The sequence below is a fragment of the Ascaphus truei genome, chromosome 2 (genome assembly GCF_040206685.1).
Source record: "Ascaphus truei isolate aAscTru1 chromosome 2, aAscTru1.hap1, whole genome shotgun sequence".
Classification (NCBI taxonomy): Eukaryota; Metazoa; Chordata; class Amphibia; order Anura; family Ascaphidae; genus Ascaphus; species Ascaphus truei.
The window spans coordinates 79,735,162-79,762,822 of NC_134484.1; the positions used below are offsets into that span (position 1 = coordinate 79,735,162).

General features: G+C 43.7%; 1 protein-coding gene across 1 annotated transcript in view; it reads right to left on the reverse strand.

The window, feature by feature from the left end:
* Positions 1-14,296, reverse strand: part of CPNE3 (copine 3) — a 53,546-nt gene extending 39,250 nt beyond the window's left edge. The window contains exon 1 of the mRNA XM_075582975.1: positions 14,139-14,296. The gene's annotated coding sequence lies outside the window, so the exon portion shown is untranslated. The remainder of the gene's footprint in view (positions 1-14,138) is intronic.
* Positions 14,297-27,661: the final 13,365 nt, after the last annotated feature.

Here is a 27,661-nt window from a genome sequence, read left to right on the forward strand (position 1 = left end):
TATTAAAGGGGATTTTTTTTTTTTTTAAACGGCAGCTTAAGATTGCTGCTTTTAAAAGGGGGAAATCGTTTTCAAGTATGAATCGCTCCTCTGGCCCGTTCCCAGTAACAAATAAAGGGGCTTATACAGAGAGGTACATACAGGAAAGGATTAAATCCGCCACAGGATTGGCAATTAATTTTTTCCTATGCAGGGTACTCCGGTAGCGCGGTGTGCATGAAATTGCTAATGAGGCGAGTTTCACTTGGCGTGAAACTCGCCATTTAATGGCGCGCTGTATTTGCCCACAATACAGCCAACTTTTGTTGCCGGGCAAAATTTCCCCCGAACGCGCCATTTAGTAGCTCCGATTGGCGCGTACATGCGCATCAGAGCTACTGGAATCGTGCGTGTTTCAGCATTGGCGAAATCACGCTTCTCGCCACACGTCTGGCGAATTTGAATTGGCCCGCCATGTTCTCGCCAGGACAAGCTATTCGCCTGCGTATTTTCGCCAAAAGATGGCGCTATTTCCATTCTCTATCCTCTCTGCGTAAGCCTGACAGTGCGGTACATCAGTGTGTTTGAAGTCCTTTCTGAGTGTATCCACATTTCACCACTAGAGAGGGAAAAAAAAAGTCCTAATGTCTTTTCAAGTGCATCATCTTGCTATATACACGTAACAGTATCGGATGCTAGACATTTCTATAAATTACTTGTTATTGCACATACTGTATTTGCCTTTTGCGATATTTTAGTGCTGGGATTCAAACCTCCCTCCCCCTTTTCTTTTGTAATACATATCTGTTAGTTTGCAGCTCAAACTGCTGGGAATATTAGCAACAAATTATGACAAACAGGAAAGTGTTGCAAAGATGTTGCACTGCTGGGGATGCTTGTCACAAACTGCTTAGTATATTAAAAATTACATTAAAGCTGCAGTTCAGTCAATATCCTGCATGTGTGTTTTTTAATAAATCAGTTCTGTAGTAAGAAAAAATACTTTTAGCATTTTTTGTTTTTAAAAAAACAACATTGAAAGACCAATTTTCTTGTATTCTATTTTAACAGCCATTTGCTAAGGCACTGCCTCTTCATGTCCTGTCACAAGCCCTGGCACACCCCTTTGTCAGCACTGCCCTCCCTCTAGCACATGTCAGTGCAGGAGTGCTCATGAATATTCATGAGCTTCCACTGAGTGACAGAAGCAGAGGAAAAACATATCCCATATCTAAAGATTTTGCCACATTTCGCCGATGAATACATGGAGAACGAATTGACTGGCAGCTATACAGTTCTTTAGGTAAATAGAGATTGCACACATGAAACTATTGAATTGAATTAAAAAAAAAGACTGAACTGCAGCTTTAAGAGATGAATACAAAAAAAATGTGTGCCGAGCACGCGCATTTTAAATTAAACTACTTTCTCTTTTGTCACTGAAATGGTATTTGTAATGGTGAGGTTTTTAGTTAAAAATTAAAACACACTTTTTTCATATAAAACTCTGTAGGCGCCAGCAAAGAAGTTTCACTTCAAAACATGAGGCCCTTAAAGTGTATAGTAACAGTGACATTAACAGAGACACCATGTACTGTCTCTTGAAGATCCTAAGGCTGCGCATATAGTGCCGGCGACGCGATGGTCAGGCAACGGTCGCTGGAAAATCAAATAGAGATGACTTCCAGCGGTCGCGGCCAATCCGTCGCGTCGTGCTTACTATAAGCGCACGAGACGGCTGCAATGCATTTGCTTTGCCGCGAAGTCGCGTTGCCGTCGTCAGCACTATAAGCGCAGCCTAACAGAAAAAATGACCCCAGTTGTTGATATCATCAAACTCTTATCTGAATACGCACATGTGCATTAAGTGTTTACCATAGAAGGGGTCCAAGCAAAGCCCCTATTGGAAAGTAAAGTGGGTAAACTTTCAGTGATTTTGGACCTGTCACGTGAGCTTTAGTAGAGCGTTTACCATCTGAAAAAACAGCAGTTACTTGAGGGCAGCTCCAGATTATTTTATGTGAGAATAATCCGAAGGATCACGGCGGAGCACAACTGTGAAAAATGGGGGCTAAACACCAGCAATGTAGTTTAAAAAGTAGACTTTAATCCATGGTAGCGGGGAACACGCAATCAAGCACTCTGACGCGTTTCGGGCAGGGACGCCCTTTGTCAAAGAGTAACTTGTGATTCTATGAATTATTTTATGATTCTATGAATAACAAATGGCACGCAATGCTTCAGCGTAACACCCCTTCTCCCACCATGGCATTTTAAAGCTCAAGAAGCTTCCCTTTGGTACATAGTTCAGATCCTCGACACATTTTTAGCCAAGATTATAAAATTATGTTTTTTTGTTCTCCGTGTTCTCAAGCGCTGATGGTCTGGAAAAGGCATTGTCATCACTACCAGAAATCAATACGCTTACCGTTCATGGTTATTGGAAGGGCAAATTAAAACTGGTGGCCTGATTTAGCAGAATGCGCCTTGAATATTCTTGGTCTTCCAGTGTCCAGTGCTAATGTGTAACGTACCTTCTCAGGAAGGAAAAGATTTACAGCAAGGAGAGAGCGAACATATCAAAGGAATCGCTCAAAAAGTATTGCATGGTGCAGTACAACAAATTAACTTGACTCTGCTGTTATTTAAATATTATGATGTGTACATCATACAGTATGATGACTGATGTAAATTTAAATGAGTAACTCATTTTTCATAGCACAATTATATATATATATATTGATATGAAAGAATGTATTTATTCATTTCATTTAACAGAGCAATCAATACTTGTAAGTACACTAGAGGTTAATTGAACACTGCATTCTTTCTTAATATGGAAATATGAGTGGCTCTCTTTGCATTTTACACAGTGAAAAAAAGAAATATTACACTTTTGGGTCTTTTCTTGCTTTTATTCTTTCAGTGTTATGACAGTATGCATGCTCTGGATATTTATGGTTTGTCTTGCCGGTTATTATATTTTATTTTTAATAGGATTATTGTCAAGCCATACGCACAGGGGATCTATGCCTGCTTTTAATTATTCTTTGCTTTCTTTTAGACCTTTTGTTCTGTGACAGTTCATTCAATAAAATTTGTATTTGCATATTGATTTGGTATACTAGAGTGCTATTATTTGGGGCTTTCTTTTTTCTTTTCTCATATTACATAATTTGGCCCTTATAGCACCACTGACTTACTATATAGTACTTATTTATAGTCGGTATTTAGTTACTTTTATTTCATCTTGTGGATGCGGGGTCCGCTCTTTCTCTTAACATATACATATATATATAATATATATATATATATATATATATATATATAACGATGATTTGGTCTAAATTAACAGAGCAGTCATTTTTACACTTAGGCTACGGCCCCTATCCTGCATGCACGTGCTTGTCGAACGCCTGGCAGCGCCTGCACCAGTTTCAGCCACGATCTGTTGTCTAGGGTTGGGATGGGACGCGTGTCCAGAGAAGAGCAGAGGGCGCAAAGACAAGATTTGGGGTGGGGACACGGCGATGACGTCACGCAGCTGGTTCGCCTTCATTGGCTGAACCACTGCCACGATGTAGTCAGCGCTCTGCCGCCGCGCCAAAAGACAAATTCCTTGTCTTTTGGAAAAGTGGTCGGGCCATCGCGCTTTGAGCATGCCCCTGCATGCGCTGACTGGTGCCGGCTTTGTTCGGGCCGCACCCGGTCGCGTTCTCTGGGGATGAGGCATTACGGTTATTCCAGCAGATGCATTCTTTCTTATAATGAAAAAATGGTGGCTCATTCAGGATTTCAGCCAGTGCCGATAGGGCTCTTTCAGGGTGGGGACAGTATGTAATGCCTTGGCTATGTTTGTGCTTCGGTTCTGATATGCTTGGGATATTTAGTTTATGGTAAGATTTTACTGTTCAATGTATGCTTGAAAACATTGCATGATAAAAAGAAATAAGGACTGTACACAACTTGATATAAAAATCAAATGCATGTAAGTAACAGTATCTCTGTATGGGTCCATATCGGCTGTTATCTATTCTATGCCAATAACCCTTGATGTGGGTTTCAAAAAGAAAAAAAAGAGAATTGTAAACACAAATTATAAACACAAATTATAAACACAGTTGCAATTTTTTTCTTGGTATAGATTATAAAAAAAATGTTGGGAAATTATTTAAAAAGATTGAAAATAAACACGATTTAAAAAAACAAACAAAACAAACAGTGAAAGCAGGAATCCCTACATATAAAGGCCTCCATGGGTTGGGAGATGAGAGAAAGAAAAATAAAATAATCCAAAGCAAACAGGAACAAATATCCGAGCACTGTCAAGAACATATTTAGACTATCTGCTGGGTAGCCTGATCCCTAAGCAAACTGTAACATGTACACCCAGCCAACTGATCCCCAAACTGTAACATGTACACCCAGCCAACTGATCCCAAAACTGTAACATGTACACCCAGCCAACTGATCCCCAAACTGTAACGTGAACACCCAGCCAACTGATCCCCAAACTGTAACATGTACACCCAGCCAACTGATCCCAAAACTGTAACATGTACACCCAGCCATCTGATCCCCAAACTGTAACATGTACACCCAGCCATTTGATCCCCAAACTGTAACGTGTACACCCAGCCAACTGATCCCAAAACTGTAACATGTACACCCAGCCATCTGATCCCCAAACTGTAACATGTACACCCAGCCATTTGATCCCCAAACTGTAACATGTACACCCAGCCAACTGATCTCCAAACTGTAACATGTACACCCAGCCAACTGATCCCCAAACTGTAACGTGTACACCCAGCCAACTGATCCCCAAACTGTAACATGTACACCCAGCCAACTGATCCCCAAACTGTAACATGTACACCCAGCCATCTGATCCCCAAACTGTAACATGTACACCCAGCCATTTGATCCCCAAACTGTAACGTGTACACCCAGCCAACTGATCCCCAAACTGTAACGTGTACACCCAGCCACTGACCCCCAAGCAAACTGTAACATGTACACCCAGCTGATCCCCAAACTGCAACATGTACACCCAGCCAATTAACATCTCTGTTAGCATAACTCATGAATACAGTAGAAGTAGCCAATTGCTATTATAGGACAAGCTTTTTAGAGCTTTCTTCCTCAGGTCAGAAATATGGATTTACAAATGGTTAAATGAGTTTAACACAGAGTGACAAAGGAATCATAAATAAACAGACGGGAATAAAATGGATGAAAGGGACAGTAAGAAATGTGGTGAGCATGCAGCAGGGCTGCCAACAGAAATTGTTGCCAACTGGGAGGCAGGTATGAGCGGCAGGTGGGGTGAAATGAGGAGTTAATCGACCTGGGCGGGGGGGATATAAGGAGCTAAAGGGCCTGGAGGGGGGGGGGATAAGATAAGGAGGTAATGGATCTGGGGGGGGACGGTATGAAGGGACCTGGGGGGGAGAGATATAAGGAGGAAATTACCTGGGGAGGAGGTAAGGGGGTGCTGGGCCTGGGGGATGAAGTGGGTACTGGACTTGAGGAGAGGTGTATAAGCCTGGGGATGAGGTAATAAGTGGGTACTGGGCCTGGGGAGGAGTATATGTACCGGGCCTGGGGGGTAAAAGAGGGTAATGGATCAAGTAGCATGATGGGCTTATCTGGGGTCCTCGGATGGGCTGCAGGTCCAGTGAAGGCCCGCACAGAGCCTGGGAATCCCCCCCTCCAGATGGGCGTCAACCAGCAAAAGGGAGGGACTGGAGAAAGGGAGGGCCCTGTAGGGGGGACTGGGGAAGGGCCCTTCTTGCCTACGCAGGTAAACTCTAGTGTTGCCAGCAAGGGGGAGGGGGAGTAGGCCCCCTTGACTGTCCGTGCCCAGTAAAAAAATGTCTATAATGCATCTCCCATGATAATCTCTACCCCCCCCCCCCCATGGTCCTCTACAGTTCACCGCCACCCCACCCCCTCCCACTGTGGGTGAATGCTTGGTGATCCATCCACCCCATATTTGTCATTGTCAGCTTCACCAATGTATTCTCGTGTGTTTATTTACCATCCCTGTGCCCCTCTGCTTTTCTGGCACAAATAGCCCGGACAGCCGCTCAAGCAGATATAGATTTACCGCCTCAGATTTTTGTCTTTACATCTGAGAAACTTTTGTAAATCCGCATTGCTTGGACCCGAGGACGAGAGCAGAACGCTCGAAAGCTCGTCCTAGAAGATCATTCTTTTGCTAGCCCAAATTAAAAAAAAAAAAAAAAGGGGGGATTACCTCATACTTCTAACGCAGCTCCAAAGAGTACCAAATATCTAGCAGACTATACTTTGCTTTAATTAGAAGATGATACAGCAATTAATGAGGCAATAAGTATGAGCCACACTGCCACAGAGATAAAAGTTTTGAAATTGTCTTCCAATATTTTTAACACAGACATCCAGCATATTACTTTAAATTAGGTTTTCTGGGCTAATGAAATACAGGAGTAGTTCACGAGGGGGGCACGTAACGTGACGTCAAATGACGCCGCGGTTCACGTTACGTCACACGACCCCGCGTGAGGTAAGGAGGGGGGGGGGAGCACCAAGGAGGAGAGCAGGCACGGGGGGGGCGCAGCAAAAAAAAAATGCGCGCCCCTGCATTAGCACATTGGCAGGTGCAGAGCTGCTATAATGACACACCTCAATTGCTCATATTATTTATTTATAAAATGTTTTGCCAGGAAGAGTAGAGAACATTGAGAGTTACCTCGTTTTCAAGTATGTCCTGGGCACAGAGTTATGATGACAGATACATTATGTGAACAGGGTTATAATACTCTACTCTTCCTGGTAAAACATTTTATAAATAAATAATATGAGCAATTGAGGTGTGTCATCATAGCAGCTCTGGTGGGTGGGTGGGTGTGTGTGTCTAGATATAGACAGACACACACACACGCACACACATAGGCCCACATTTACAAAGTGACGTTACTTCAGAAGACATATTCTCGCGATGTAAGACACCTTGCTGATCATTAAAGCAGCAATCCCACCTACTCACTCTTTATTCCCTGGGTTGTCCTAGCGCAGTTCATACAACTCCAGATAGTTAGCGCATGCTACACAAGCTTGGTTTCTTTGTCTTGATCACACCTCGTTCCTCCCAGTAACCCCTATGCATCTCCTGCACCATCACCTCACACAGCGATCACATCTCCCTGCACCATCACCTCACACAGCGATCACATCTCCCTGCACCATCACCTCACACAGTGATCACATCTCCCTGCACCATCACCTCACACAGCGATCACATCTCCCTGCACCATCACCTCACACAGCGATCACATCTCCCTGCACCATCACCTCACACAGCGATCACATCTCCCTGCACCATCACCTCACACAGCGATCACATCTCCCTGCACCATCACCTCACACAGCGATCACATCTCCCTGCACCATCACCTCACACAGCGATCACATCTCCCTGCACCATCACCTCACACAGCGATCACATCTCCCTGCACCATCACCTCACACAGCGATCACATCTCCCTGCACCATCACCTCACACAGCGATCACATCTCCCTGCACCATCACCTCACACAGCGATCACATATCCCTGCACTATCACCTCACACAGCGATCACATCTCCCTGCACCATCACCTCACACAGTGATCACATCTCCCTGCACCATCACCTCACACAGCGATCACATCTCCCTGCACCATCACCTCACACAGCGATCACATCTCCCTGCACCATCACCTCACACGGCGATCACATCTCCCTGCACCATCACCTCACACAGCGATCACATCTCCCTGCACCATCACCTCACACGGCGATCACATCTCCCTGCACCATCACCTCACACAGCGATCACATCTCCCTGCACCATCACCTCACACAGCGATCACATCTCCCTGCACCATCACCTCACACAGCGATCATATCTCCCTGCACCATCACCTCACACAGCGATCACATCTCCCTGCACCATCACCTCACACAGCGATCACATCTCCCTGCACCATCACCTCACACGGCGATCACATCTCCCTGCAACACCTCACACAGCGATCACATCTCCCTGCAACACCTCACACAGCGATCACATCTCCCTGCAACACCTCACACAGCGATCACATCTCCCTGCAACACCTCACACAGCGATCACATCTCCCTGCACCATCACCTCACACAGCGATCACATCTCCCTGCACCATCACCTCACACAGCGATCACATCTCCCTGCACCATAACCTCACACGGCGATCACATCTCCCTGCACCATCACATCTCCCTGCACCATCACCTCACACATCTCCCTGCACCATCACCTCACACGGCGATCACATCTCCATGCACCATCACCTCACACGGCGATCACATCTCCCTGCATCACCTCTCCCTGCACCATCCCCTCACACTGCGATCACATCTCCCTGCACCATCACATCTCCCTGCACCATCACCTCACACATCTCCCTGCACCATCACCTCACACGGCGATCACATCTCCCTGCACCATCACCTCACACGGCGATCACATCTCCCTGCATCACCTCACACAGCGATCACATCTCCCTGCACCATCACCTCACACAGCGATCACATCTCCCTGCACCATCACCTCACACATCTCCCTGCACCATCACCTCACACGGCGATCACATCTCCCTGCACCATCACCTCACACGGCGATCACATCTCCCTGCATCACCTCACACAGCGATCACATCTCCCTGCACCATCACCTCACACAGCGATCACATCTCCCTGCACCATCACCTCACACAGCGATCACATCTCCCTGCACCATCACCTCACACAGCGATCACATCTCCCTGCACCATCACCTCACACAGCGATCACATCTCCCTGCACCATCACCTCACACAGCGATCACATCTCCCTGCACCATCACATCTCCCTGCACCATCACCTCACACATCTCCCTGCACCATCACCTCACACAGCGATCAGATGTCCCTGCACCATCACCTCACACAGCGATCACATCTCCCTGCACCATCACATCTCCCTGCACCATCACCTCACACATCTCCCTGCACCATCACCTCACACATCTCCCTGCACCATCACCTCACACATCTCCCTGCACCATCACCTCACACAGCGATCACATGTCCCTGCACCATCACCTCACACGGCGATCACATCTCCCTGCACCATCCCCTCACACAGCGATCACATCTCCCTGCACCATCACCTCACACAGCGATCATATCTCCCTGCACCATCACATCTCCCTGCACCATCACCTCACACATCTCCCTGCACCATCACCTCACACAGCGATCACATCTCCCTGCACCATCACCTCACACAGCGATCACATCTCCCTGCACCATCACATCTCCCTGCACCATCACCTCACACAGCGATCACATCTCCCTGCACCATCACCTCACACAGTGATCACATCTCCCTGCACCATCACCTCACACAGCGATCACATCTCCCTGCACCATCACCTCACACATCTCCCTGCACCATCACCTCACACAGCGATCACATCATCTCCCTGCACCATCACCTCACGGCGATCACCACAGTTTCAATATTTTTATTTTGCGTATTATTAATTATTAACATGGTAGCATAAAATGTATTGATTTTTCATTAAATATGTACTTAAGACGTGTGATTTTATTATGTCTTAAGGCGTAGGAACGCATCTCCAAGTATATAATGGAAGTCAGTGGGAAAATAGGGTTCGATAAAGGGAATTTAGCTCTATGGACAACTTTTCAGGAACGTATCTGTTCCATATATCGAGGGATTCATGTACTATCACGAGTACTGTAGGTAGCACAGAGCAGATCAAGGAATTCACAGTCGGTATATGTCACACAGTTTCAAATTTATTCAACATGGAGTGACTATTTTCCCCATAATCACACCAGTGTCCAAGCATGAGCGCCGGGTGTCCTGCTTGTACGCTCAGCGGGGGGAGTGAGAATGAATTAATATATATATATATAGTAATGGTAGCTAGTCATAAAAATGTAGCAAATCTATGTTTCTGTGGGGTGAGGGTTTAATGAATGAGATCTAAGCATCCTTCGTTTCATAAACAATATCAAGAGTTTCCATTGTGAAAGCCGGGTACATGCAGCAAATCACATTACCTAGCAGGATCTGTCCCACTACCAGATCTGCTTCTCACCAGGTCACAGCCTGAAACAGCTGGTGAAACAGGTTGCAGCTGTTTATACATCCGAGAGCTCCTAGCATGGCACACCTATGATGGTTCACACTCCAATTATCCAATATTGCAAAGCCAGACGGGTGCGGAAAGGTTGGCATGGTGGGGTCCTTCAGCTTGTGCCCAACAGGTACCAACTTAAAAAAGATTGGTGCCATCATTTTATATTAGTGAACAAAAACATTCTAGGATACTTCCTAAAATACAACCTAAAGATCTTTGCCTCAATATTTCATAAATGTGGAATTATTTCAAGCTGCACAGTACCCATACATGCGAGGCCACTTTGATCACTAAATAATAGAAAATTAAAAAAAGGCTGATCATATTACATGTTAATTATATTATAAATATTTCATAGCAACCATGTGAGAAAAACAAACCAGGTGATGAGAAAAAATAACAACCCATAAAAGACAGGATTATAAAACATTTTTATAAGCCAATCAACATGCTTTTAAACAAATTCACCAGCACATTATTCTCTATGCTGTAAAATTCAGATCAGTGAAAGTAAAGGCGTGCTAAAGCTTAGCACCCTCGTGGATCTGGGCCAAAGCAGGCAGGAGAGAGAGCCTGGGACAATTATAGAGAATGATGATATCGGGGGCCAAACAGTACCAATAACACTGACTTATATGAAATTAAATCTATGTGACTGATACCGTTTTATAAAAGACACAAAAAAAAATGAATGTATATATATTTACATACAGAATATATATGGCACTGTGCCGTGTATAAGTTTTACTGGATGTGCACTGAGCTTTGTCTGTGTTTTATGTTATGTCTCTTGTTTTAAATATATGTATATATATTTAGACAGACAGACACACACACATGTGATTTCCTCCAGCTATTCCATTTTCACTACAGATGGAGCTGTTGCTATTACACCTATTAACATGTTAGGAGCTCACAAACAACGTGATAATTATCACATGCCTTGCTGCATCTGTATGTGCTAAACAGGAGACTGCACAGGAGAATCCCACACCCTCCTGCCCTGTTCCTCACTCTGACACACGTTGGACTATTGAGTAAGAATTTCGCCATTCAGAAACGCTTTCACTTTCAAATAAAACCCTAACAGCCAAATGTTTTATGTGTGATTACATTTGTTTAAAGAAGGGTGTTGCAGAGTTTTTGCCCGCTCACAGCATTGCACCTTTAACCCTTTCAGTGCCGGAAGGTTAAAAGAGCAATCCACCCTAACTAACCTACATTCATTGTTTGTTTACAGGATTGGAACTGTAGCTCCTCCAGAGCTGAACCGCACTATTTTCCCGGTTCCCGAGATACTTGCTGGTAAATTTACTGGTACAAAGTGAGTGTCCTTAAACCGGGGTATGCCTGTATTACTTTATTGTTTTTAAAGGGCCATCCAATAGGAAGCCACAGCCGATGATGATGCAGCTTCCTAGTGGCCCGAGATTGCGCAGCCATTTTCTTTCCCCTGGGGGAGATTTAAATCCGGTAACTTCACCAGTAAGTATATTGGGCTCCCCTGAGCTGAAAACGGTGGTGTGTGCCTGTGGGGGACATTGGGCAAGAAAACTCCCTGAGCTACAGGCACCAAAATTAGATTGTAAGCTCTTTAGGGCAGAAATGTATTGTCTGCAAAATTATACGTACAGCACTGCATACACAGTCTGTGTTATAGAAGAAGCAACTAAGTGTTTTATCAATGGTAACTTTCTCCAACACCTGCTAAACGTTCTATCATTCTACTGGTGAAGCAGCTGCCGCTCTACCTATGTGTGCTGAAGCGGTTACACCAGGGGTGCGCAAACTTGCAGGCACGTCCCCCAGGGGGGGCGCAAGATTTTTATGGTGGGGGGCACAGCGGTTGTAGAAGCCCTGCGCTCTTCCCCCAAGGCGTTTAAGTTAATGCCGGAGGATCGCGAGGCCTCTGCAACGTCCCTTGTCTTCGGCGACACATCGCTATGGCAACGCAGCGTCGTATGACCCCACGGCGTCATTTGACGCCGAAGACGAGGTAAGGAGGGGGTGCTAGCAGGGGGCGCAGCGGGGAAAGTTTGCGCTCCCCTGGCTTACACCATGGGCACCAATAATATTATTGCAGCTATGACCCCGAAATAAACTGCTGAAGTTGTAATCTCTTAACTCAGGGGTTCTCAACTCCAGTCCTCAAGACCCCAACAGGTCAGGTTTTCAGCATATCCATGCTTCCGCACAGGTGGTAAAATCAGTTCCTGTCTTCGACTGTGCCACCTGTGCTGAAGCAGGGATATCCTTAAACCCTGACCTGTTGTGGGAGTCTTGAGGGCTGAGAACCCCTGTCTTAAGGGCAGGGATTCCCCTTTGCCATTGCTACTATTACTGCGGCACTTAACCTGGTAGTGATATTGTAGTACAACCCTCAATCTCTATTAGTGTAGAGGGCAGTGGGTGTAACCCCCGAAATTTGACATCTTTTATCTGTTAAAGTGTGCTGCGCATGACTATACGCCACTGGAGAGTTTAAGGATGTTTCCTTATGTTTAAAAAAAAAAACTAGAAAAAGCATGTGTACTGAAATCCTTACACTGATGTATTGAGCACACACAGTTATTCCGTGAAAAAAAAAAAAATGTAATCCTGTGATTAACATGTTGGATTGGAACCGAGACCAAAATTCTATTAAATCTGAAAAAAAAAAAGGTTTTAATGTTTTGTTTTTAGAAGACTACAATCACTTGTAATATTGCAAGTTGACAATTTAGAGTATTGACATCTGTTAACCCATTCATCCATATGTAAACACTGGAAGAACTAACATGTATTCTAGCATGGAATAAATGAATCAGGTCACATTCTTACACTCATGTGCTCCCCTGACATATGAGTCACCAGGAGTTAGGTGATAATACAGGATGTCCACACTAAAAGAGACACAGACCTCCTACAAGTAAATCCACTGTACCTCTTTTAGTGTGGTCACCCGGTATAACAATCACCCCCTTAATGCATATACTGGGAGCTATGCAATACAATTGCAGCATCGTGAGAATACAGCATAGTCAGTAGTAGTTAACCATTTCACTGTCAGAGAAATGTGCAGCACACAGAGATGTACTGTGATGTAATCCCTTTAACAGGTCGGATCCAGAACTGGGCTTGTCAGTAAACATGTATATGGTAATGCTCAAGTACTGCAGCATTGTAAATACAGATGAAGCATGTTAAATACAGTATATAAGAACACTACAAAATATACAGTAGTATACATATACATACTTTAGAATATGTGTATATATCAATATATACACGTATCAATGGTCTTACGTATTCATAATACAGATCAAGCCCATTCATATGTAAATAATAACACTAAATCAGTCTCCCTTCTCTATGCACTGATCCAGCACCCTGCCACTATGGGTTATACTTAAATGTTACACTGACAACCCTGTAGAATGACATTCCCGTCATTAGAGCTTGCTTATGTATACTGTATCTGCATTATACTGTATCTGCATTATACTGTATCTGCATTATACTGTCTGCATTATACTGTATCTGCATTATACTGTATCTGCATTATACTGTGTCTGCATTATACTGTGTCTGCATTATACTGTATCTGCATTATACTGTATCTGCATTATACTGCTCAGCGACTTGATACTCAGCCAAATGTTTAGCTGTGTTCCCTGCTTGGGATCTAACACGATCTGCGGGTGTGCAGACCCTTTGACAATGAAATCTGCCGATCTGCCCTAAGTGATACAGTATGTCTCTAATCTTCTCGGTGTTTCCCACGCAGGGGATCTGGCTGGGCCCCTGGCAGCTATGTCGCTGGGCTGTGATTCTGCTTCTCAGGCGTGGCTGCACTTTGCAAACACAGTTAGACCCGCACCAGCTGCATGCACTAGCACCCTCTGACCGCTCAGCAAAGCGATCTACCAGCCCCTACATACAGCACTATAGTATGACCACCTACCTCTGGGAGACACGGGACTGCTGCTTTCCTTCTCGCACCCCACCTCTTTTCTCCTTGCTGGTACTGCTGTGTGTGTTGATCTTTAACTGGTTGCTCCACCTTCTCTTGCTCAGCCCCTGCTCCTCCTCACCACCCTGCTCCTCCCAAATTCTTTACATTACAAGTGACAGGATTCCCTCCTCACTGGATCTTCTTAAATCAAACTATTTATCTGTAGAAGGGCCAGAAAAGTATTGTGATGTCATTATACCTATGCATATATTTAAATATATATATTTCAATAAAAGAATACCAACGTGGGCATTGCAAAGTATGTATAACGTATGTGCTGCCTGTACCTTTTGTTTATCCCCTTAGCATAACAGTGAGTCTCGCTGTGAGATATTGCCGCAAGCTCCTGGAATGATATTGACATTAGCAAGAGCAGGTGGTCCAAGGGCCACTTCTAGGGCCGGATTTGATGCAGTCCACAAGTTGATGAACCCTCCTGTACAGTATGTTTGGCTACCAAATTATTATTATAGTTTAGCTTTTATTTTTTTATGGTGCCAGCATACTCCACAGCGCAGTACAATGTGAGATGGAAGTCAATAGAATTGTGTAACAAACTGAAACAATAGGAAGGACATAACTACCCCAAAGAGCTTAGAATCTAAAAAAGGTGGGGAGTGGAGACACAAGGAATATACTGTCACCCGCTCAATTATTCTGTAGTACAAAGGTGGTGCCTCTGTAAGGCCTGGGACATAGTGCCCCAAACAGTGCGGAGGCGCGCTGAGGCTCAGGGAAAGCGGTGCTTTCCCTGGCCTTACACAGCGCGCCATCAGGGGACAGGGGCGGGACAGTGACGTCACGGAGCTGGCTCGCCCTCATTGGGCGAACAGCTCACGTGAGCGGCCCTGCGCTCCGGCAAGCGGGGAAATTTCAAAACGCCGTCAGACACGCTTCCCCAAGCGTGCTGACGCATGCGCGAGCCCCTGCTAAAGCCGCTCTCATTGCGGCCGCAGGGGCTCAGTGCCGAGCAGCAGCACGGTTCAGCACGGCGCTGACCATGTCCCAGGCCTAAAGGTACTTAATATATCAGAAGCTACAGTACAAATGCAATATAAATATAACCACCACACACAAAAATAATGTAATAACTCCGTACTATAATGTATTTATTAACATAACCATTAATTTTTCAGTAACCCTCCTTACCCGGCTCCAAAGGAGGTTACATCAGATCGAATATATACAGTGGCATTGCTCATCCTCTCATACTGTACATTTTCAGGGTGCAGGGTAGGTGCCAGCTGGGCGTGAATGTATTATGCATTAATGTACATAGTGCTTCACAGCAGTAATACATGTGACAATCATATAAATAACAATATAAATAGCACATGTAGCCAGGGTCCCTCCGGTCCCCCTGTCTCCTGGTTCCTTTCCCCCTTACGTGTGTGCGGGGACGAGCGCATCGACGGGGGCTCCCGGTGGTAGCTGTGGCAGGACGCCGCCATGTTTAATGTGTCCGCGCATGCAGGGAGGGTTGCGCATGAGCAGAGTCGATCCTGTGGCCATGTTGTGGTTGGCGCAAGGTTCGCGCATGCGCTGGAGGTGGTTGGAGTTGCGGCGGCCATTACAGCTAGTGCAGGGGCTCTTGGAGGTCGCGCAGGTGCAGGTAGGGCTAGTGGCTGCCATTACACGTTTGCGCACGCGCCGTGGAAATCGCGCACGCAGCCCCAATGTTAAAGAGGGCCATGGGGAACTACAGCTCCCAGAATGCTTAAAGGCAGGTAGGTCACCTGACGCCAGGGAGCCAATAGGACTTGCAGGATTCCCTGAGAGGAGAGATACATTGTTGTGTGCTGAGTCAGGAAGTCAGTAGGAGCTGTGACACAGATAGTGGAGGGTGTGTAGGTGCAGTGAGCAAGTGGCCCCTGCACTAGGCTAGAGACCCCCCTAGGCCCCAGTCATTGATAGTTTGTGGCTGCTACGGGACATGCCCTAGATAGGGAACGGATCCCCTTAGCAGGCCAGTATAGTCAGAGACACAGCTGTGTGCGACGTGGCCTGGGACCAGACCTGTCTCACTACAGATAAAGGGACTATCTGTGTGGTGAGATCATTCTGTTGAAAAGAGGACGCCATCGCAGAGACTTCGGCGCTGGACACAGACGGGTCCTCTTCTGTTGTTCTGCTGTACCCGGGTGCAACATATATATATATTTAAATGGCAGCTTGGACTGCTGCTTTGTTACATAAAACATTTTTACACCTGTCTGTCTTCAGACTGATTAATCTTCTTATCTTTGAAGACGCAGCTAATAATGTCCAATATAATTTCGAACGTAATACTAAATTACTTATTTTAACTAGTTACATGCTGAATATATATGTATATAGACAATACAAGATCTTTATTATTTAGGCTTCAGATGCCATCTTCATCGTTATGTCTGTGCTCTCCACATTGCATGCCTGCACATAAAATTAGACAGCCTAAAATCTATTTTGCATGAGAAACAGTTATCTTTCTTTGGCACCTCTTACCCATGCAGTGTGAGATATGATTTGATTTATCTTTTTGCATTAATGCTAAATATGTACCGATTATTATTAAGAATAGACATCATCAAGATATCCTCATTTTTAATAAAGCCCTCCAACTAAGTGGTGACCTGTTTGTCACCTCTCTCTGTGATGCACAAGTTGCCATTCGAGAATGTTAGTTTTTCTTTGAGGCTGACAGCCTAGGATCTGCCTATCATCGATAGCCTTCTAAACTACACACATTTCCCTTTTAGTGAGCCATCAGTAATATGCCCTCCCACCCCCTCCAATTAAGCCCTATTTGCAGATTAGCACAGACCCAGGAAAAATCTTGACCCGTCATAAACAATAATTTTCTTGTATTTTTAGAATAATTGATAATCAACGTTAACGCCTGAAGTACCAGGTTGATTCAAATACTTTATATCCTCTCCATTTTTATTACGAGGCTGCACAGGTATTGACATACATTTCACTTGACATAAAACTTGTGGCAAAACCTATTACTCTTGACTTCATCCCTTGGTAGCTCTCACTGCTACCATGGGGAGGTACTTATACTTGTATCCAGTAGTAAGGGATACATTAGCAGTCTCTTGCATACAGTTAGTAATGCCCCATATCGAATGGACCTTTCAAGAATACACTTCAGGCTTCTGGTTCAGCAACCCGCAACTATGTACTGCATACTTCCATACCTATGTGATCAGAAATGCATAAGGAACCTTCCTGTTGGACCGGTCCAAACAAACCCTGGAGTTACTATGCTTAGAACTCCTAGAAAGATTGTATTCTTCCGCAGCAAGGGGAGCGCAGGATGTTCACAGCGTGGTCATGAAAAGACGAAAAGACATAACATAGTGTGACCTGTATATATATATATATATATATATATATATATATATATATATATATATATATATATATACAGTATATGGAATGTATAGGGCTGTGGGATAATAACACGCACACTTTTTCCCCCGAACTCAAGCAGTACAGAGACTCTTTCTCTCTCTGAAACGAGCAACCTTCAGTTGTAATTTTCAGCACGTTAGTACGTCCGTGAGGTAATATTTCCTTCCGTGTCATGCAAAAAGGATGAAGACTACCATAGTGTAGTATGTCTAAAAAGTATATTTTCAGAGCGTAACAGCAACATTCAAATGCACTCACATTTTAAAATACAATACAGAGAATTGTACGAAATCCTGATCCTCTAGGCATACAGTCTCCGGCGCGTGTACTCGTTCACGTCCGACACTTCCGGTGTGCACTGTGGTAAGGGCGGATGTGACGTCACACTTTGTCTCCGGTTTCCAGGATCTCTCAGCAGGACGTGGGCTCCGATTCAACGCGTTTCGTCAATAGACTTCGAGGATATGTGACAGAAACCAGGGAATGGTAATAAATTCGATATACAGATGCATCAGCTGTTATCTGACCATTTCTGTTGCAGGTCAGTGCCTGTCTGTAGCATCCAGCTCTCTTAGCTGGAATGAGCCTCATTATATATATATATACATATATATATATATATATATATATATATATATATATATATATATATATATATATACAGGTCACACTATGTTATGTCTTTTCGTCTTTTCATGACCACGCTGTGAACATCCTGCGCTCCCCTTGCTGTGGAAGAATACAATCAAGATATAGACTCCAGAACAGACTGTTGAAGGGTTTTGTCTGAGCTGCTTTACAATTAATTTTTATTTCACATTTGGTGGTGGAAATTATTTTATATGAGCACTAATTAATTGTTCACTGGGTTCACTATATAAATATTGGTCACTAATAAGTTTGAGTTTATTCATATACTATATATTATATTTTATATATAAGATTGGTGCACTAGCACTTTGTTTGATTAATTAAGGAGCGCCCGTTTACACACACTTTTTGCACTGGAACTCCTATAAAGAGCATGCTTCCTCCTTTTCAATAGTGAGAACAATCTCAGACCATTACTACTGGTGCTTACTTAAAGGGCATATTCCTATCTGAAAACAACAAAACGGTGACAGGACACTTCTAAATACACATAAACCTATCTACCAGACTTACCCCAATCAGAACTCGACTGAGCCACTGATTGAGTCATCTATGCTGAAGCAGGGATAGCCTGAAAACCTGACCACTTGGGGGTTCTCGAGGACTGGAGTTGAGAACCCCTGCCGTATAGAATTAGTAGTCCCCAGAGAGTATAGAATTAGTAGTCCCCAGAGAGTATAAAATTAGTAGTCCCCAGAGAGTATAGAATTAGTAGTCCCCAGAGTATAGAATTAGTAGTCCCCAGAGAGTATAGAATTAGTAGTCCCCAGAGTATAGAATTAGTAGTCCCCAGAGAGTATAGAATTAGTAGTCCCCAGAGAGTATAGAATTAGTAGTCCCCAGAGAGTATATAATTAGTAGTCCCCAGAGAGTATAGAATTAGTAGTCCCCAGAGAGTATAGAATTAGTAGTCCCCAGAGAGTATAGAATTAGTAGTCCCCAGAGAGTATAGAATTAGTAGTCCCCAGAGAGTATAGAATTAGTAGTCCCCGGAGAGTATAGAATTAGTAGTCCGCAGAGAGTTGGTAACATTTCAGTTTCTTAGTAATGGATAGTGTTGCTGTATTACCAACCCGAGGGCATAAATGTACATAACAATATGCCAAAGTCGGTAGTCAAAGTGGCTAAAAAAGATAATTATACTGTACTTTGCCTAGGTCGAAAAAATACCAATGTGTTTCAATCTAGCGCAATGTTGAAGGAGTATGTCAGTGGTAATGTCACTGCTACTGAAGTGGGTGAACCTGATTCAGCTCTCCTTGTGACCTTGGGCAAGTCACTTAATGTCCCTGTGACAGCAAAATTAAATTGTAAGTTCTACAGGACTTACCTGTATCTGCATGTTTGCTCATAGAGGACAATAAATTGTTTTTTTATTCTCGGAGTTTCACGTCCAGCCAATGCTTCCATTTTTGCTGTGCACCGTTTTTTTTCCTCATTGGATTCTTCGTTTTTTCAACAGGGGATGGGACTCTTTGTGCCTGCAAAAAATATATGTACAGCGACTTGTACACTGTCAGTGCTAGGAAGTGCCTTGGAAGTGAGCTCAGTAGTGTTGGGGATATCTGTAGTGTAGAGTAAGGTTTAAGTTGTCTTTCTGTTATACTGTACATACAAATTGAGGATGTCTTGATTTTGGTTACCTTCAATATATATATCTCCAATAATTATTGACACAAAGATACATACCTGTATGTCACAGCAGGGCCTTCGACAGGGAAGGGAGAGGGAAAGGGGAGAGCTGGGACACGTGTCCTGGGCCCGGCGGCTCTGGGGGCCTAGCTGTGTGGAGAGGAAATTGGGCCCAAGCTCATGTCGGGCTTAACTTCCGGCAATGTCCTGTCCAGCTCCTGGCGGACATACCGCTCCCTTCAGCTCCTTGGCGGGCCCCCCTCTCTTTCCAGTTGGGCCTTTGGCAGAGCCCCTCTTCGGGCAGCAGGTAGGCCCACTTGGTTCCGTGCCCTCTGTTTTGGCCCTCCCTTTCCCCAGGCCCAAACCTCCCCCCTCCATGCATAGCTCCTTCTGTATACCAAAAGCTCTTAGCCCCCATACATCCTTCTCCCCCCCTCTAACATCTCCTTCGCCTCCTCTCCCCCAATACCCTTCTTCTTCTCCTCCCCAAACCGTATTCTTCTCCATTCCCTTTCCCCCCATGGATCCCCACTGGATCCCCATCCAGTAACTCTTCCCACCCCACCCTGGGTGCCAGGAAATTAATGGGGGGGAGGTGGTCTACTCCTTTCATTTACCTTGGGCCCCAAGATTTTTGTTGCAGCCCTGTGTGGCAATGCATGTATATGACACACATGGCACAGGGTTCTACCTTCTTTATCGCTTCCGAAGGAATTCTCCTCTTCCGGTGCAAGGCCACCAGCTTGGCATTCATGCTGCTGTGCTAACTAGCCATTGATGGTTTTCTGAAAAAAGTTACAAACAGAAAGCCAGAAAAGTGAGAGTTTCTGGGGTATTTTGCACATGTGTAATCTGTACTTATACACAGGAAAATAAGCAGTACTAAGCAAGCCATCAACGACCTAATGCCACTTAATAGAAAGGACTGACCTGTAGGTAAAATCCCCACTACCAGGCCTAGAACAGCACAGTGTAATACTCAGGAAAATCACCTAAGACAGAGGTTCTCACCCCCAGTCCTCAAGACCCCCACATAGGCCAAGTTTTAAGGATATCCCAGCTTCTGCATAGATGGCTCAATCAGTGGCTCAGTCTTAGACTGAAGGAGTACTGAAAACTATCTGCACTATTGGTGTCTTATTTCTTCTCCCTATTTGTTTGAAGAGAAAGTGTGCCAAGTAGAAGACACCTGTGATACAACTACAGCTGACTGCAGAGCTGAAAAGCTACTACTGTACATCACACAGCAACTTTGTTCCAGTTCAAGTATCGATTCCTTTTCCTTTTTTATTTTTATGGATTTGTAATCTCTTCATTGAGTGGTTGAGAATTAGCGATCCCTTATTTCTGTAACAATCATTTGAATAGTCATGCAATTATTACGTCCTAAGAGTAAATAGAAAAAATGGGAAATGACCCCCAAATATACCCGAGGCTACTACCAAGGTTGTAAATACATCAGTCCATAAAACAAGGAGAAAGACACCACATCTTCATAAAATATTGCTATAAAAGCTGTAGGAACTTCATACGTCTCCGGACTAAATCAGGGTGGGGGGCTGGGAAGCATATATCACCAGTACAAGTACAGAAAGGCACGTCCAAGGAAATGCCTAAAGGTAAGTCAATATGTCCGGTATCTGTCGGCCTCACCTCCACCCTGTGGCCAACGATGTCACAAATCAGCTGGTCAGTACTCACGGTGAATGGTGTGGTCTGCCTGTAGCGCTGATGAGTAAGCAGCTTGTATCCTGGCTGCTCGTGGTGTCAGCGTGCTCCAGCCGGAAGTGACGACAAGGGAAAGAAAAAACGAGTGACTCAGCGGTCACAGCTCCTCCAAACAGCCAGACGCATTGAAAAGGTAAAAAAAACTTTATTAACTCAAAAAGTGAACATCAGCAAAAAAGATACTCTGACGCGTTTCGTCCAAAAGTGGACTTTATCAAAGAGTAATTACCCTTGCAATGAGCCGATCCTTATATAGGTGATGACATGTCTCAATTGGTTAAAATCTCAGGGATGGACCTCCCCTTCACCTGCAGACTAATAATTGAATCTCTGCTATACCACGTCACCAAATACATATAGGAAGCGCTATATGCAGAAAAAACATAGTATCACCACATATATATTTTATATCTATTAGGAAAAAACAATAATGATACAAAAAAGACAAAAAAATAAAAAAGAAAGGATAAAAACATAGGGTTAAAAACAAACTAGCCGAATAATCACAATAATAATAAACTGAATGTAGTGATGTTTTAACTATAAGGAAAATAATAATAAATAATAAATCATATATCAAGATATATAACATAAAAAAATAATAATGAATGGTTAATACATGAAGGAGCAAATAACCACCTAACCTATATGAAATGGAAAAAACAATGAAAAGTGCAATGGAAGGGGTAGCCATATGAAACCAAAGTATACTATATAGCTTCAATGAAACATTGTTGCATATAAAAGATGGAATACATGTAGCATATAATAACAACTTATAATAAGCAATATCATATAACTATATGATACAATACACCCTGAACACTCCTCACAAACAAAGCTATCCAGTCAGGAAATGTTTAAGTTCCCATTCCTGATTGATGCCTGATGGATGGAGAGTGTTCAGGGTATATATCCAATACATCTCTTGTTTATTCAATGTATTTTCCCTATCACCACCCCTAACGTGGCAAGGGATGTGTTCAATGGCTGAGTAAGAGAAATTCTCTATTCCACCCCTGGAGCACATAGAAAAGTGTCTGGCCACAGGATGTGTTAAATCCTTCCTCTTAATCAGACGAACATGTTCTGCCATTCGTATTTTTAATGGTCTTATAGTTCGTCCGATGTATTTCTTATCACACCCACAATTCAAAAGATATATTACAAAACTGGTATTGCAATTCAAAAATGTCTTTATATAATATTTATTTTTATTCTGATTAAAAACTATGACTTTAGTGGTATGGGCATATTTACACATAGAGCAATTACCACAGGCAAAGAAACCTTTTGGTATCCCTCGTATCTGTGAATATTCCGAACGAGAATCAAATAAGCTGGGTGATAGATGAGAAGCCAGTGTTTTGGCCTTACGGTAAGTAAACCTTGGCCCACCTTTATCAAATTCGAAAATATCTTTATCCAAAGACAATGTTTGCCAATGTTTGTGGATTATATCACATATTAACAATGGACTTATGTTAATAGCAGGTCTGAGATCAGATGGATTGTAAGAAATTGATGGAAAAAAGGAAAAGTCACTTTAAATAGCGTGTCTGAGATCAAATGGATTGTCAGGAACCCCAACGCTCTCTATTAGCTTGTCTGAGATCAGATGCATTTTAAGAAATTGATGGAAAAGGGAAAAAGTCACTTTGAATAGTTGCTGAACCAGGCACTTGCTGCTTTACATAGGGATAATTTTTGACCCAAAGAATGATGAAGTGAAGGAAACCTAGAAGAAAGCGCAAAGAAATGCCTCCATGGAGAAGTATGTTATGTGATTTTAATGGATTCAAAATAGTAATTAGAATTCACTCACAGTACATGACAGTGGCAAGCATGTAAAATACACACTGATACCAGCTCCTCTCTACTAAGCCTCCATTCCTATGCTCCTAATAGCTGCCCTGTTACTTGCTGCTTAAACGCCCTCCTTGCGGCATCCCATGAGCTTCAGATCGCCTGCAGCTAAGTGTGGATGTTCCGAGTGTCACGAACGATGCAGAGTGTTATGGTGTCAGGTGGGGGCGTGACCAGCATGGAATCCAGCAACAGGGGATTCCTTCTCCTTGCCTCCAGTCCGGTAGCAAAACGTTACTTCTCCTTCCCTCCTACGTGTTTTGCTAGAGTGCGACTAGCTTCCTCATGGATGTAAGGTACCTAACACCCGTGGGGAAGTTAGCTGTGCTCTAGCAAAACATACTTCACCGTGGAGGCATTTCTTTGCACTTTCTTCTATGCTTTCTTCTCTCTAACAGATTGTCCGAGATCAGATGCATTTTAAGGAACATCCACCCTCTCTAATAGCGAGTCCGAGATCAGATGCATTTTAAGGAACCCCAACCCTCTCTAACAGCATGTCTGAGATCAGATGCATTTTAAGGAACCCCAACCCTCTCTAACAGCATGTCTGAGATCATATGCATTGTACATTCTTCTGTATTTGGTCCAATTTTCAAATGACTTGACAATTGTAGGGAACCCAGAACGGGTTGAAAAACACTGGTCTACTGTGATCCATTTAGAAACATTGAAACCTGAACATCTAAAAGATCCTGTCTTCTTACATGGATCTCCACCAGATCCTTCCATACTAAAATTATTGTGAACTACATTATCTTGTCAGGTTGCAAGACTTTCCACAGATTATTTGTTTTTTTAGGTAACCAATACTCAAAACAATTATCCAATTTCAATATTTCCCAATGTTTATGCAATTAGGTGCTAAATGTACAAATAAATCGGGGAACAGCGTCATTTTCTTTCATTCTTTTGTTAGGTAATAATAAAATAAAAAGAAGCATTTTGTGTATAGCTTCTTCACTAAATCTGTTGTAGATTGTGTGCCTGGACTTTAAACAAGATCACTACGACAAATGTGCCTTCATTTCAAGTATTTGTCAATGTGGGTGTCCTGAATAAGGGACTTATAGTGGAAGCTGGCCACACTCAAGTCACTTCACCTAACGCAACTAATTTCCCAACCCACACGGACAAACCTGAAATCGCACAACCATTCCTTGCTAGACTGGATTCTCTCCTCAAATCCCATCAGAATCAAATCCTCTGGCATCCTTCCTGACATTTTCAGTGACCATGCAATAGTGTACTGTGTAAGGAAAATTAAATCACACAAATAAAGCTCTAAGGTTCTCAACACTAGAACATTTAGAAACTTTAAACCACAACAGTTTCTGGCTGACCTCATCAACTGCCCTTGGTACAGAATCGACTTAATTCCCGACCCTGATTCTGTGCTCGACTATTTCCAATCCAAGTTCTTCAAACTCTGTGATACCCATGCTCTACTATGCAGAATAAGAGTACAGACGGGGGGAGGGGGGCACCTTCTGTGGGTTACAACAGACCTTATAGCACTATCATTTCAGAGATGTCTTGTGGAAAAGCTACAAAGTAATTGGCACTACCAAGGATCTTAATCACTACAGATGCCTGCGGAATATGTGTACAAGGCAAACAAGGCACGCAAAAGCACAATATTACTCTGACAATCATCACCAGAATACATCAAACCCAGCTAACTTCTGGAAGGTTATCAACAATATATTCCAGCCTTCTAGCCACCAACAACCAAGTAATATCACTTCACTAAGGAGGATATTACTCTGACAAATCCCACTGACATTGCAAATGCATTCAATGATTACTTTGTGTGATGTGCTACTAATTAATGAGCAAAACGCAACCCAAACCACAAACATGAACCTCATTCTGAGAGTACCCCCATAGCCCAACCCTCTCCCAACACTGCTCACAATTTTCAATTTGTCCCAGTATCCGAAGAGATTACACAAGCGCTCCTCAAATTAAAACTAAGCAGCCAATGTGGATCTGACTTACTGCAATCTAAGTTCCTAAGACTTGGTGCCGCAGCCATTGCCAAATCAATTGCTTTCATAGTCAACTCTATCTTGTCTGCAGGCCATATCCCTAAGACCTGGAAAACTGCCAGAGTTGTCCCAATCTTCAAAAGTGGGGACAAAAACAGTCTCAAACTACAGGCCAATCTCTCTTCTCCCAATACTATCCAAAGTCATGGAAAAATGTGTTCACTCCCAAATAAGCGATTACTATACCAAGACAAATTTCCCTAGCCAAAGCCAATCTGGCTTTCACCCCAAACACTCCACCGTAACTACCTTGCTAAATGTTTGCAATGAAATCCAGTGTGGAATGGAACGGGAACACACTGGTGCAATATTCCTAGATTTTCCAAAGGCTTTTGATACTGTTGATCATGTTATCTTGCTTAACAAACTCCAGTGCTATGAAATAGGGAAGCATGCTTTAAACTGGCTTCATTCCTACCTGTCAGGTAGATCCAAACATGTGTCTATTGTATTGTATGTCTTTATTTATATAGCGCCATTAATGTACATAGCGCTTCACATTAGTAATATATGTGGTAATCAAATAAATAACAGATAATATAAATAACAGATAATGGGAATAAGTGCTTTAGACATAAAAGTAACATTTCGGAAGAGGAGTCCCTGCCCCGAGGAGCTTACAGTCTAATTGGTAGGTAGAACGTACAGAGACAGAAGGAGGGAGTTCTGGTAAGTGCGTCTGCAGGGGGCCAAGCTTTAAGTATTGTGTTCAGAATATCCACAGTGCTATTCATATGCTTCTTTAAGCAAGTGTGTCTTAAGATGGGTCTTAAAGGTGTATAGAGAGGGTGCTAGATTGTAGGGGAGACAGGTGAGAGGCAGGAAGGCCGGACAGCAGGAGGTTACAGTAATCAAGACGGGAGAGAATGAGGGCCTGAGTCAGAGTTTTAGCAGTCGAGCAACAGAGGAAAGGGCGTATCTTTGTTATATTGCGGAGGAAAAAGCGACAAGTTTTAGAAATGTTTTGAATGTGAGGGGCGAATGTGAGAGAGGAGTCGAGTGTCGAGTGTGACCCCTAGGCAGCGTGCTTGGGCTACTGGGCTATCTCAGGCTCTAACTCCAACCCCTTGGATATCACCTGTGGTGTCCCGCAAGGCTCTGTTCTGGGGCCCCTACTCTTCTCAGTGTTCATCAATGATCTTCCTACAGCTTGTAAGGGAGTCTCAATACACATGTATGCAAATGACACAATCGTATATGCACACAGCCATAGCCTCTCCGACCTTGAACACATGCTTCAATCTGACTTATGAGACTTGAAAATTGGAATTCCCAAAACAAACTGTTTTTAAACACTGACAAGACTGTAACAATGGTATTTGGGACCAAGGCTACATTTTTAAAGCTTCCATTGACAGAGCTCCAGATCAGAACCAACGCTAATACCACCCTAACTCCTGTTACTATTTTTAAATACTTGAGCATATGGTTTGACTCCTATTTAACATTTGGGATGCAGATTGATACCCTGACATCCAAAACCTATGCCAAACTAGGTGTACTTTATAGGAACAAATCCTCCCTAAGTCTGCTGGTCAGAAAACGCATCGCACAGCAGATGCTAATGCCAATTATCGACTATGGGGCCATAGTATATGGCTCAGCACCTCAAACCCACCTTAGCAAACGTGACACCCTCTACAATTCAATATGCCGTTTTGTTCTCCAATGCAGCTACAACACACATCGCTGCGAAATGGTCAAATAACTAGATTGGTCATCACTTGAGTCTAGGTGCAAAGTTCATCTCTCCTGTCTTGCCTTCAAATACTATCTGAGCAAGCACCTCACCCCTACCACATGCAGCACTTATCATCTGAGATCGGACTCTAAAAGACTGTTCATGATCCCAAGGTTCAGCAAAGTATCCGGCCGCTCCTCCTTATCTTACCGTGCACCCCAAAACGGGAATAACCTACCGGAGACTCTCACAGCCATGTCAAAAGCTGCGCTTATAGTGCCGGCGACGACACGTCAAAACAAATGCATTGCTGCCGTCGCGTGCGCTTCTTGTAAGCGTGATGCAACGGCTTGGTCACGATCGCTGGAAATCATCTGAATTTGATTTTCCCAGCGAGTGTAGCCTGACGTCACCGTCGCCAGCACTATAAGCACATCCTAAGTTCTTTCAAAACTAAAACTGTC